Source organism: Ictidomys tridecemlineatus, chromosome 11 (genome assembly GCF_052094955.1).
Source record: "Ictidomys tridecemlineatus isolate mIctTri1 chromosome 11, mIctTri1.hap1, whole genome shotgun sequence".
NCBI classification, from domain to species: domain Eukaryota; kingdom Metazoa; phylum Chordata; class Mammalia; order Rodentia; family Sciuridae; genus Ictidomys; species Ictidomys tridecemlineatus.
In genome coordinates, this window is record NC_135487.1 from 122674784 (window position 1) to 122687830 (window position 13047).

A 13047-nucleotide genomic window follows, 5' to 3' on the forward strand; every position below is an offset into this window, starting at 1 on the left:
CCCTCCCTCCTTGTCACTGCCTCCTCCTTCTTTCACTTCCCTCATTCATCTCCCTCCCCTTCCTTCCGTCTTTCCTTCTCTCTGTTCCTTTACCAACATTCCATGTCACCCACAGAACACCCACCCCCGAGCACTTTTTTTTCCCTCTGATCATAATTTCCAATAACTTTTGTCATCTGTCATTCGGAAATGGTAACTTTGTTGTTTCTTAATTTTTTTGTCGTGCATGATAGTTATGCACAATATTGGGGTTCATTTTGACATACTTCTACAAGCATGGAATATAATTTGCTCCAATTCGGTCCTCAGTACTTCCCCTCTCCCTCCCCTCCTCCCCTGCTTCCCTTTCCTCTAATGGCTTTTTTTTTCTATTTACTTACAGTTATTTAAATTAGTGCATTATAACCTTTATTTTTAAAAATCTATTTATTCTAATTGGTGCATTACGATTATACATAATAGTGGGATTCCTTTTTACATAGTCATACATGCACCATCTAAGAAGGTAATTTGTCAATTTTGTTCTCCATTAAGGCTTTGCTCTTAATTACTTAACATCCCTCTTAGAACTTCTTATTCCCATTTCCACCTCCTCCTGTCAAAAGTCTTGATGATCCAGTCAGGACTCGCTGTCTCAGGACCACAACACACTCAGGCAAGGGGGTAAGGGTCTCATGGCTAAGGCTTGGAGTCCCTTGTTTTACCAACTTGAGATCAGAAGAAGCTTAGGTCCAGAGAATGGATAGACATTTCTCCTGATTCTCTTCTAGCCCAAGGATTTCACCCCACTATGGTGTCATAATGGTCAAGAAGGAAAAAAATTGGGAGATAATGCAGGCTTTATAACTAGAAGACAGAGATTTGGATCTTTAGTTTACTCTTACAAGCTTTGTGACTCTAGGAAAAATGTTTCTCCTCTCTGTGTTTTGGTTTCTTTTTATACAAAATGAGACAATAATAGTACCTGCCTGGCAGAGTTTTTGTGAGGATCAAGTGAGTTGATACCCACAAAGTGCTTAGAATAGAGCCTGAAACTTACTTAGTATCTAATAAATATTGTCTTATCACTATTCTGTTTAGTCTGAGATGCCTATTGTTTTAGGTTAAATTCTTATTTGAATTATTAGTTTCTCAAGCAGGGGGAGAGAAACATATTTTAGGTATTAATCCACACAATGAATAGTCTTTAAAAAGCTTAATTTTAATTTCATTCAAATTTTTGATGCATTATTGCATTCTAAAACATCAGAAATTAGAGGTTTTGTTTTTTTTGCTTTATATTATTTGGTATGTACATTTTTATTGAAACCTTGCAAGTTTCCTTTAAGTTGTACTGGGGTCTTTTAAAAAATAATTTTGAGGGTTTACTGTATGCCAGTCATTGTGCATGGCACCAGGTTTACAGTAGGGAATATGACCAAGAGTCTGTGGTGTCAAGAATTAACGCTATGCCGGGAGGGAGACAATGACAAAATAAATGTAGGATGGTTTCCTAAAGTGGTTGGTGACACAAGAAAAACAGAGCAGAGGAATAAGTTACAGAATGTCTTAGGATGGTCTTGACTGTCTCAATAGATTCGGGAGCAAGACTTTGGAATATCTGGGAAAGTGCATCTAGCAGAGATTAAAAACAGCAAATTCTCAGGCCTTGGGGCTGTGGGGATGAGCTTGCCTAGGGAGGAAGGAGAAGGCAAGTCCTGCACCTGAGCAGGTGAGGGACAGTGGAGAGCATCAGCCTGAAAGGAGCCAGATCTGGGGGTCTTTACGGACTTCAGAGCAATTTTGGGTTTAATCTAGATGTGATGGGGACCCCTGAACAGTTCTGAGTCAATTTACATTTACAAGTTCAGTCTGACATTGTAAAGGAATCAGGCTGTAGAAATGCAAGAGAGCTCAGGAGAATGTTAGTGGGAATCTAGGAGAGCAGGGATGGCGGCTTGGTTAGGCAGCACTGATGCTGCGAAGCGGTCCTGTGTTAGCATGAATTTTGAAAGTAGAATTAATATGAAATAGAAAGTACAAAAAAAATAGATGAATTAAATATGACTCAAAATTTTGACCACAGCCACAGGAAGAAATGTGTGATAGCTACTGAAATGGAGAAGAAGTGGGGAGAGATGGGTTAGGTTTGGTGGTGGTGGCGGGTAGAGGTGGAAGGTCAAGAGGTCTGTTTGAGTTTAAGATGGTCAATAAGGGACTTGGGGTTTAGCTTTGCGGCAGAGCACTTGCCGAGCATATGTGAAGTCCTTGAAATGCCCAGCACCAAAAAGAGAGCGAGGAAGGAAGGAAGGAAGGAAGGAAGGAAGGAAGGAAGGAAGGAAGGAAGGAAGAAGGAAAGAGGCTATTAGATATTTGAGTGGCCACTGATACATAAAAGGTGCTTAACAAAGGAGTCAAAGCTGGAGAAAAAGCTGAAAATGGTTCATGGAGCAACAGAATCATATAATTTAGGGAAGAGAGCCAGCAGAATAGAGTATGCTGGGAGCCAGGTGTTGAAAATGTGTCCAGGAGAAGGAGTGATCCTCAGTGTTGAGTGCCCCAAGAGGCTGAGGAGTGGAAACTACAAACCAGGTGAGGCCACATGGACGTAGTGGACTTGATCAGCAAAAGCAGTTTCCGTGGAGCAGTGAGTGAAAGACCAATTAAAATGGGTTCAAGAAAGGAAAAGGAAGGACCACAGAGACCTACAGCCATTTATCTGCTGTCGGGGTTACAGAGAGGAGACTATCTGACGTGGAGAGAGTGAGGGGGGAGGGGATGTTTGAAGTGAGGGAAATGGGTTTTTGAAATGTACTGGTGGCCATGAGACCCTAAACCTTTGTTAAAAAATCCCAGATACTATTTCAAAAAAGCAGATCTTAACACAATTAAAGATCAAATATGGAGTTTAAAGAAAAAGATGGAAGGAAGTGAAACAAAGACCGTAACTCACTGAAAATTTGTAAAGGGAGACAGAAAGAGGATGGGGCAAGGGGGTGGGTGAGAGAGAAGATATTGAGGACAGTGGGAGAGGAGGCAGAGTAGGTGACCGCAGGGGACAGCGAGTGGGTAGATGCAGCGGAGAAGCACGAGGACGTTTTCTTCTGGTGGTTTTTATTTTATGAACGTGCCATGAAGCAAGGGTATAAATGGGAATCAAAGGGGTCCATCTAGGGGAAAGACAGTGTGAAACGATGGTCATCGTGGGCAGGAGAAGAGGACCGTCAAAGTGCAGGAAAGTGCCTGGCAGTGCTGAGAGCTGCCTGAAATTTGGGGTCCCACATTAAATGGAGATGTCAGCTGGGCTGTGCCTTTTGTCTCAAGTCCCCTCCAGCTGCTAAGGCACACATGTAAAGTGTGCAAAAAAAAATAGGATTGAGCAGGACAGTGCTGTGGGGACTGAGAGATTAAGGGGTGTCGTGGGGATGGGCTGGGGGATCTGCGTCCCGTGGGGACGGATGGAGCACATGGTGTGTGGTCACCGATCATGGAAAAGCAATGCCGGGAGTCACAGACCCCTCGGAGACGGTGTTGGAGAAAGTGGCCCAGGTTCCAGTGGGGTGGGGAGGAATCCTGAAAAAGGGGGTGATGATGAGTTCTAAGGCTTGACAGTAGGAATGGGGTGCAAAGAGGGTGAAGAAAAAAATAATGCTGGTGATAATAAGAAGGAGGGAACTGAAAGGGTATTTCTGTCGTGCAGATATTTTTTGGCACGGCTGCTGAAACCATCAAGAACAAAGACAGAATTAAGGGTAGAAGGAGAGTTGGGCAGTGAACACGTCTTAGGTAAAAACCGAAACGATGATTGTCCTCAAAACTCTGCCTGACTCTGAGCCCCGAGTTGGAAGTACAGATCTGAGATGTGCCGGGCATCCCTGAGCCTCGCCAGGCGGAGACTTGGTCCCCAGGAGTCCCCATAGATGGTCAGCTAGTGGAGCCCCAGTGTGATGGCTCCCAGACCCTGCTCCCAGGTGTCCGACTCACCGCAGATAAACAGCAAGAGCCCCGGCCGCATGAGGACCAGATGGAAGATGGTTAAATGAAGATGCTCCTGACACCAAAATAATGCCCCTCAGGTCAAGAGGTGACAGCTCTCGGGTTTGAGGAAGTCAGGGCCGGAAGTTCACCCTTCAGCGCACGTTTACAGAAACAGAAGGAGGAAGAAGAACCCCCAATGGCCAGGTTCTTCTCCTATGAAGGCTGAGGAAAATCAAAGCTATTCTGTCGTTTGGTGCCATCCCACAACCCGGAGACCCTGTGCGTCCATCAGTGTTCCAGGGCCTCCTTTCAGAACTCTGGTCTCTCAAGACAGTTTCTGACTTCAGTGGGTCTCGCCATGATACAGACCTCCTGAAATCCAAGTGGCACAGTTTCACCTCTGTCCCCTCCCCGGTCTCATCAACACCTCCCTGTTTCCCAGCAGTCCCTAGAAAAGTCACGCCAGGCAAACGTCATCAAGCTGCGGATGGACGGGGCGGTCACCAGGTCACGTCTGACAGCTGTCTCGTAGGATGATCTGCACAGGGTCCAACTGTTCACACCTTTACAAGCTTTCGTACTGGGACTTTTGGTGTGCCAACAAATGAGCATAAAACAGCTGAGAAACAAAATCGTGGGAAATTACAATTCATAACAAAATGTTACAATCCATGAAAATAAGATAGAGAAAATAGGCACATGCAAATCAGCCCCCGAACACTAGGGAGGAGTTCGCCATTTACCCCGACTGACATTTGGGATATTTCTCTTTCTTCATCCCAAGTCTGGATATCTAGAACCCCTCTCATGGCTTTCCTTATCGCTTTGAACTACCAATTCTTGGTACCTGATGCCTGTGTGTAATTCAGATGATGGATTAGAGAATAAATGACCTTAATTTCCAGTTTTTTCAACCTTTGAGTATTTAGGGTTGCAAATAGACGAAAAAAATGGAAGCTGAGCCATTAAGAAATGTGGAAAGGTGCCGTCCAATACTGACATCTGCATCCAGGTATCAAGTCCAAAGAGGAAGACGGAGAGAAAAACAAAATGAGTGGTCAGTGATGCACATAGATAAAGGAGAACGAGAGCATGTGGGGAAGCAGCCTAATGGTCCCCAGGAATGGCTGAAACCAGACGGTGGGCCCACACCTTTGCTCCCAGGCGTGAGAAAGCCCATGTGGAGACAAGGATGGCCAAGGTTAAAGTGTCGGGGACCACACAGAAGTCTCCTCTTTGAGACTGTGGAGTCCTTAGTGCAAGCCCGGGGTGTAAAGCTGCTTTTGCATACACGGTGCTGCTTTGTGTCTCTTCCCCTGTGGTCACGCACGTCCTGCTCCAGTGGCCTCATGACTTCTTCAGCTAAAAATGTTTTCCCTCCTTCTCCACCGACTGAAAGGCTTTTAAAAATCAGTTTATTGAGATACAATGAACGTACATTGAAGTGAACCCATTATAAATATATGATGTCATGGTTTTTGACAAAGGTATACGTTGATGTAAATACAATCACAATCATAAGTAGAACACGTCATCTCAACATGCTGTGTGCACGCGTGTGTGTGCGCGCGCGCACACACTCCGTCCCAGTCACCCCGAGCATTCCAGAACTATGTAATTCTTGATCAACTCAGATCAGATCTAATATAGATTAGATCTGTCTTTTCTACTAATAAATAGAAATACAGTGTTTATTTTTTTGTTTCTGTTTTCTCTTCCCCCACCCCCGACTAGGAATGGAACTCAAAGGACCCTACCACTGAGCTACATCGCTAGCCTTTCTAATTTAGTTAAATTAATTGGTTTATTTTTGTGGTATTAGGGCTTGAACCCAGGGTCTTGTGCACGCTGGGCAAAGGTTCTACCACTGAGCTACATCTCCAGCCCTTTTTATTTTTTATTTTGAGAGAGGGTCTCACCAAGTTTCAAGGCTGGCCTCAACTTGCCATGGTCCTGCCTCAGCCTCCCTAGTCACTGGGATTGCCAGCATGTCCTACCACACTGGGCTGAGAATTCACATTTCAACAATTTTGAGCCTTTTGACCCACAAGCAAGGCACGGATGTCTATTTATTCAGGTGTTCTTTAACATCTCCAACAGTGTTTTGCAGTTTTCAATATCCAGTTTTTTCACGTTTTTGTCAAATAGAGCCCTAGGCCATTCCTATCTGATTATTATAATGGACAATGTTTCTTAAATTTCAGTTTCTATTTTTTGCTGGTATGTATAAGCACAATTAGTTTTTGTACATTAATTTTGTAACCTCCCATCTCTTTAATTTCAAGTAGCTTTCTGATAAATTCCATCAGGATCTTTACATGTATAATCACACTACCTATAAACAACAACAGCCTTAATTATTCTTTTACAGTTTGTGCACTTTTTATTTCTTTTTCTTGCCTCCTTGCTTGAGCTAAGACTTTTGTCACAATGTTGAATTGAAGATGTGAAAGTAGACATCTTTGCATTATCCCAAAGATGGGCAGAATTAATTCATCTGTCACAACTATGTATGATATGGACTATAGGTTTTTCATAGATGCTTCAAATATCAAATTAAGAAAGTTCATTTGTATTCATACTTTACTCAAAGTTCTTATCATAAATGAATTTTAAAATTTGTCAAATATTTTTGATGTATCTATTGACTCTCTTGTTTTGGTAATAGGATGAACTGTATGTACGATGCATGTGTGTATAATCTCTCTCTCTCTCTCTCTCTCTCTCTCTCTCAGAGCAGTGGCAAAGATTGAACCCAGGGCCTTGTGCATGCTAAGCAAGTCCTCTACCACTGAGCTACATCTCCAGCCTATTATAATAGAGTGAATTATATTAACATTGAAATATCAACCAAACCTTGCATTCCTGGAATAAATGTAATTTAGACTTTGTACACTATCTTGTTTAAGTACTGTTGGATTTGTTTTGTTAATATTGTGTGTCTTAGGGCTGAGGATATAGCTCAGTTGGTAGAGTGCTTGCTTCGCATGCACAAGAACCAGGGTTCAATCCTCAGCACCACACACACACAAAAAAAATTGTGTGTCTTAGTCTTTTAGCTACTACTAATAACAGTACCACAGACTGCACAAGTGATAAAGAAAAGAGGCTTATTCTGACCCCCAATTCTGGAGGCCCAAAGGTCAAGAGGCTGCATTTAATGTCAACCTTCTTGCTGGCAGAACCCAGAGGCAGTGCAGGGGTATCACATGGCAAGAGATGGAGAATGCAGGTGTGTGTGTTCTGGTCTCTCTCCTTCTTAAAAAGCCACAAGGGGCTCCATGCCAATGGCTTTATCTAACCCCTTGCTTCCCAAAGACCCCAACTCTAAACAGCTCAGTTAGATTGCATTTCCACCTCCTTCATACTGTCTGATGGGGATTAAAAATCAGCGTGGCTTTTAAAAGGGACCAACCATATTCAAACCACAGCATTGTGTTAAAATTTAAAAATAGCTATTCATAAAAATAAATTTGTTCAGTGGCTTTCTTTTCTTGTAATGTTTGGTTTGGTTTGGTCTGGCTTTGGAATCAAAATGAAGCACAAAGAAATGGCCCATAGAGCTAGGATTTGTCACAGAGTGGAACATGCCAAGAAAACAGGCAATTAAAGAAAATGTAAAGAAGGACACACACACACACACACACACACACACACACACACACACACACCGTAGCACACTTTCCTTCACACTTGAACTGCAACATCAGCTCATCCCTCATTTTCAGCCGTTGACCCACGCTGCAGATTTTGGACCTAACAGCCTCCATAATCCACATAAGCCAATTCCTTGAAATAAACCTTCCCTGTATATACAGTCCTTCCTCAGTATCCACAGGGGTTTAATTCCAGACTTGAATGAAAACCAAAATCCACAGATGCTCAAATGCCCTGTATGAAATAGCATAGTGCTTGCATACAACATATATACTTATATGTATCCTCTTTATACTTTAAAATCTCTGGATTGCTTAAAATACTGTCTATAATATGAATGCTTTATGAATAATCATAACAGATATATTGTATTGTTTAGGGAACCGTCAGCTTGGTTCAATCTGTGGTTGCAGAATCCATGGGTATAGGGGGTCTACTGTTAAAATACACTCTATCGGTTATGTTTTTTCAAAAAACCCTAATACAGAAGCTAGTGAACTTTCAGAGGAAGAGTCTTGATGTTTTTTGAGTGGATAAAATGTGACTCACAGAGTAGAAACTGGTTTCACACCACTGGAATAGATAAGATTATTGCTTCCAACTACTGGCTCCCTTCCTATTAAAGAAGTAAATGGGTTTTCTCATTGTCAGATGATCTTCTCAAGTATTTTGGGGGATAAATATATGTTCCTGATTCACTGGCCTTTGGCCTGGCTGTGTGACATATTTTGGGCAAAAAGAAGTCAGAATACAAGCATTTGATGTATCCAACAAGACACCACTTGCAGTTCCATGGTTGGGCTTGGCTGCTGCTTCAATCCAGACCCCAGAACAAGAAAATAGTTGGAAGAAAAGTAAACAGAGCCCACATCCTAGAGCCAAATCCAACTTAAACCAGCTGAGTCCAGCAAAACTTCAAATGATTTGCAGCACTTAATTTGCCTGTGCAAAAAAAATAAAAGTTTACATTGGAAGTCAGGAGATATTGGTGAGGTTTGTTATCATAGAAAAAGTTGCCAAAATCAGCTGGGTGCAGTGGTGCACGCCTGTAATCCCAGTGGCTTCCAAGGCTGAGGCAGGAGGATTGCAAGTTCAAAACCAGCCTCAACAATGGCAAGGTGCTTAGCAACTCAGTGACACTCTGTCTCTAAATAAAATGCAAAACAGGACTGGGGATGAGTGGTGGAGTGCTCCTGAGTCCAATCCCCAGTACCCACCCGCCCCCCCCCCCAAAAAAAAAACTTACCAAAATTGCACATTGCATTTGTAGCTGGGCATTAACATGCACTATCACTTTGATTTTATTTTCAAAATAATACTAGTCTTTTAAAATCTCTGCTCTGTACTATTAGGGGTACATATTTTCTGCTCCTCATATTTCCATAAAAGGTAGGAATTTGTCTCTATATACCTGAGGAAGAAAATTTTAAAGGAGACTTCGTACTTGATTGGTGAATTCAACCCAGAATCACATAAGATTAGCCCTGGCAAGGTCAAAATACAGGAAAGAAAATATCAGCGGTAATCCCTGATTATCTGATGAGAGAGGGGAAACGTCTTTGAAAACATGAGTTTAGGGAAGGACTTTACCAATTTGTGAAGTCTTAAAGAGATTTCTTTAAGAAACCCAATTGGCTCTATGGAGACTTTCAGTTGATATACTAATCCCATCCAGAAATATTCCCACAGACACATCCAGAAATAATGTTTAATCAAACAGCAAACACCTCACGACTCAGCAAGTCAACATGTAAAATTAACCACTACAAATCCCCTTGTCAACTTGGCAACCATCTTCTTAAACCTCACTTAATCTCTTAATAAAATCAATAACGAGGCCCTCATTCCACCTAACATGATAAAATTATCTTGCAAAAAACCGAAAACACTCTAGCCTCTAATTCTAAAGAGGAGGTAAAAATCCTTGAGTTAAAACTTCTTTCAATCCCACAGTTTACTTTCATGCTAATTCAACTATACTTAAATATAGTTTATTACTTATTAATAAGTAATACATTTTGTGTTATAGGATAAAGGAATAAGAATGGGAAAAAAAGCAGAGATGTTGTGTATATGTCAAATATCTTTATTTTCCTCCCTCTACAACACACACACATACACCCACAAAAACACATTCATGACAAAAAGAGAAAGAGTATTCAAAGCACTTATCCTTATCAGCTCTGAAATACAAAAATTTCCCAGATCATATCTGCAAGGCCAAACCTCTACCCTGAACTTTTTTGTTTTGTTTTGTTTTTTGCTACCAGGGATTGAACTCAGGGGTGCTGGACCACTGAGTCACGTCCCAGCCCTATTTTTTTGTGTATTGTTTTTTTTTAGAGACAGGGTCTTACTGAGTTGCTTAGCACCTTGCCATTGCTGAGCTGGCTTTGAACTCGTGATTCTCCTGCCTCAGCCTCCTGAGACACTGGGATCATAAGTGTGCACCACAGTGCCCAGCTTCCCCTAAACTTTTAATAGAATATCTTCACATGGAGATTCAGTATGTATCAGACTCAGTATGTTCAAATAGAGCTTCTGATAGTTGCTCTGCCCAAAACCTGTTCTTCTGGAAGATTTACCACAGGTCAGTAAGTTTGATGTGTCTTAGGAAGGGATAGAAAACCCATGTGGTTGGAATGAGCTGATAGGGGAGACATAGTTTGGAGATATTGAGAATTGGAGTTTCAGATCACAGTAATAAAAAATATATATATATAATAAATTGAGTAGTGAATTTTTTGGTTTCTCAGTACATATAAAAATTATGTCCCCACTATACTGTAGTCTATTAAGTATGCAATAGCAAGTATGTCTAAAAAGCAATGGATGTGCCTTAATAAAAAATGCTTTATTGCCACAAAATGCTAACGATCATCTGAGCTGTTGGGAAAATGGTGACAATGGACTTGTTTAATGCAGAGTTGCCACAAATCTTCAATCTGTGAAAAGAAATAAATAAAACAGTATCTGGGAAACACAGTAAGGCAAAGCAAGTAAATAAAGTGAAATAAGGCATGCTTGTATGAGACAAGATTGAGGGAGTAGGTGGGGGCCAGGTCATGCCAAGCCTCTTAAGCCAGAATGAGACATTTCCATTGAACTTATGCACAATAGGAAGCTCTCAAAGGGATTTAAGCAAGGTTTTGTAACCTGATTTAAATTACAACAAGTTCTAATTACCTGATTTGCATTACTACAACTTCTAATCATCAAAAATGATTAAAATTTCACCAGATAGTAAAATTTAAGAGAGCCTTTTTGGAGCTGGAGATGTGGCTCAAGCGGTAACACGCTCACCTGGCATGAGCGGAGCTCTAGGTTCTATCCTCAGCACCACATAAAAAAGAATAAAAAGATGTTGTGTCCACCGAAAACTGAAAAATAGGTATTAAAAAAATTCTCTCTCACTAAAAAAATAAAAGAGAGAGAGAGAGAGAGAGAGCCTTTTCAACATAAAATAGGCAGAAAACATGTCACTTCTGAGTTGTCTATTTTCTATACCCCACCTTCACTGGATCTCTAATTAATCTATTTTTTAATATGGAGGTGATGAGCTTTAAATTCCACTTATGTAGAACAGATAGATTGGACATTCATCCAGCCAGGGGCACTCAAGAGCAGTATCTCGAAGTGGTACCTCAGCTGTAGGCTGTTTCCTGGGTTTTCAGTTCCATAAATATGATTTCATGAATGCAAAGGGAATTTGTTATTAATAATTGAGCTGATACAATCAACCTTGTAAAAGATGGATGAATTATCACTTTATTAACTTAAAAATAAGAAAACTGTCTGTGGCTCTCTTGGTTGGAAGCACAAAAACCCACGTAAGATGATCTCAACCAAAACATTTTAAAAATTATGATGAACTCCCAGCAGTCTGTCACAGAACCTAATGCCAGGAATGCTGTCGGAGCCCAGGAAAAGAAAAGAAGTGGAAAATGCTGTCCAGGATGTCTGTGTGTCTAATGAATGCTGCTTTCACTATTATTTATCTCTGTGAAAGGACCTTCCTCTGGTTCTCTGATCCATGTGGTATGTGCTTCCTCCAGGTCCTAGGCTGACTGACTAGACGATCAGCCACTTGGAGAAACTAATCTACTTTTGGTCACAGTTCCCAATTCCTGGAAAGGACTAATTGATCCATCTTGGGACAGATGTTCCAATTAACTGTCACCGGGAGGAAGGACTGTGTTGTTTAAAAAATGTTTGGACATACTTGGGATAGTTTTTAGTGGAAAAAAAGTCTTAGTATACTATTAAAAATAAGCATCCAAAATATAGTTAATTAATAGTGAAAATATAATTAGGAACAATCTCACATTTCCTGATTAGCACGGAAAATCGGATTTGGCTCCTGGAGGTCTATTGGGGTTTCACAAATCTGGCCTAACACAATGATTCAATCAAGGCAGTTTAGCTCGCCCGTGGATTAGAATCTTGGTCTACAGGGAAAATCAGGAAGACTTGTGAGAGCTGATCGTTTAAAGGCAAAGTATGTTTGAGGAAACAGGATAGATCCCCAAATGTCTGTTAAGACTTGTTTCTCTTTTAAAAAACGATGTTTCTCTACCTATTTTCCCATTCATTTAACTATTTGAGCTACAGTGGAATAGCAAGTTGGGAGGTGGAAACACTCTCCAGAGTCATTAGTAGCCATAGGATCCCACAACCAATATGGAAGACTCTAGCACCCTCTGTTAGTAGTTGGTTGGATTTGATCAGTGCATGTTGCACGCATGTGTTGAAATTTCACACTGAAGACCATTAATAAGTACAGTTAATACACATTAATCAAAATAAAATATTTTTCTAAAAAAAGTGTAAGAGTGGCAGAACTGACTTTTAGTTTCAAGCTAGAGCAGGAAATAGGAAGAAAGTTCCCCACCTAGAGGAGATAGCTATGTTACACATGTGGTTGCATTTACAGGCAGGTTCTCTTTTACCTAATCCTGTATAAAATAAAAGACATACCTGTTATCAGCCAGACTATACAGGCAATGACCAAACAGACTCCATGTAAGAAATGCTTCTCCTGTGGGAAAGCCCCACCTCTCTACCCATTAATTGTTACCTAGCACAACATACTTGGCAACACAAATGAGCAATTCCTATACAATGTGAAAATTTTCTCTTTAGTTTTCATTTTTCTTGGGCAATGTACCTTGTCAGAGATTGATTGTGTAGACGTTAGTAACCATTCTCTAACGCGTACTGAACTAGGGTCATTTTGACCCACTTCCCTTCTGCTTGCCTGCTGCTGTGCCAACCTGGAAAGTCCCATGGGAAATACCAAGGTACCCACCGCATTGTCTCGTTAACTGGCCAGTTCAGTTTCTGTGCCTGCTTGCTTGCAGCTGTGTCAACCCAGATGTGGTTTTTGTCTTTAGATAACCTAAAATGCTCAGGCTCGGGGCTGTTTCTTGCAGA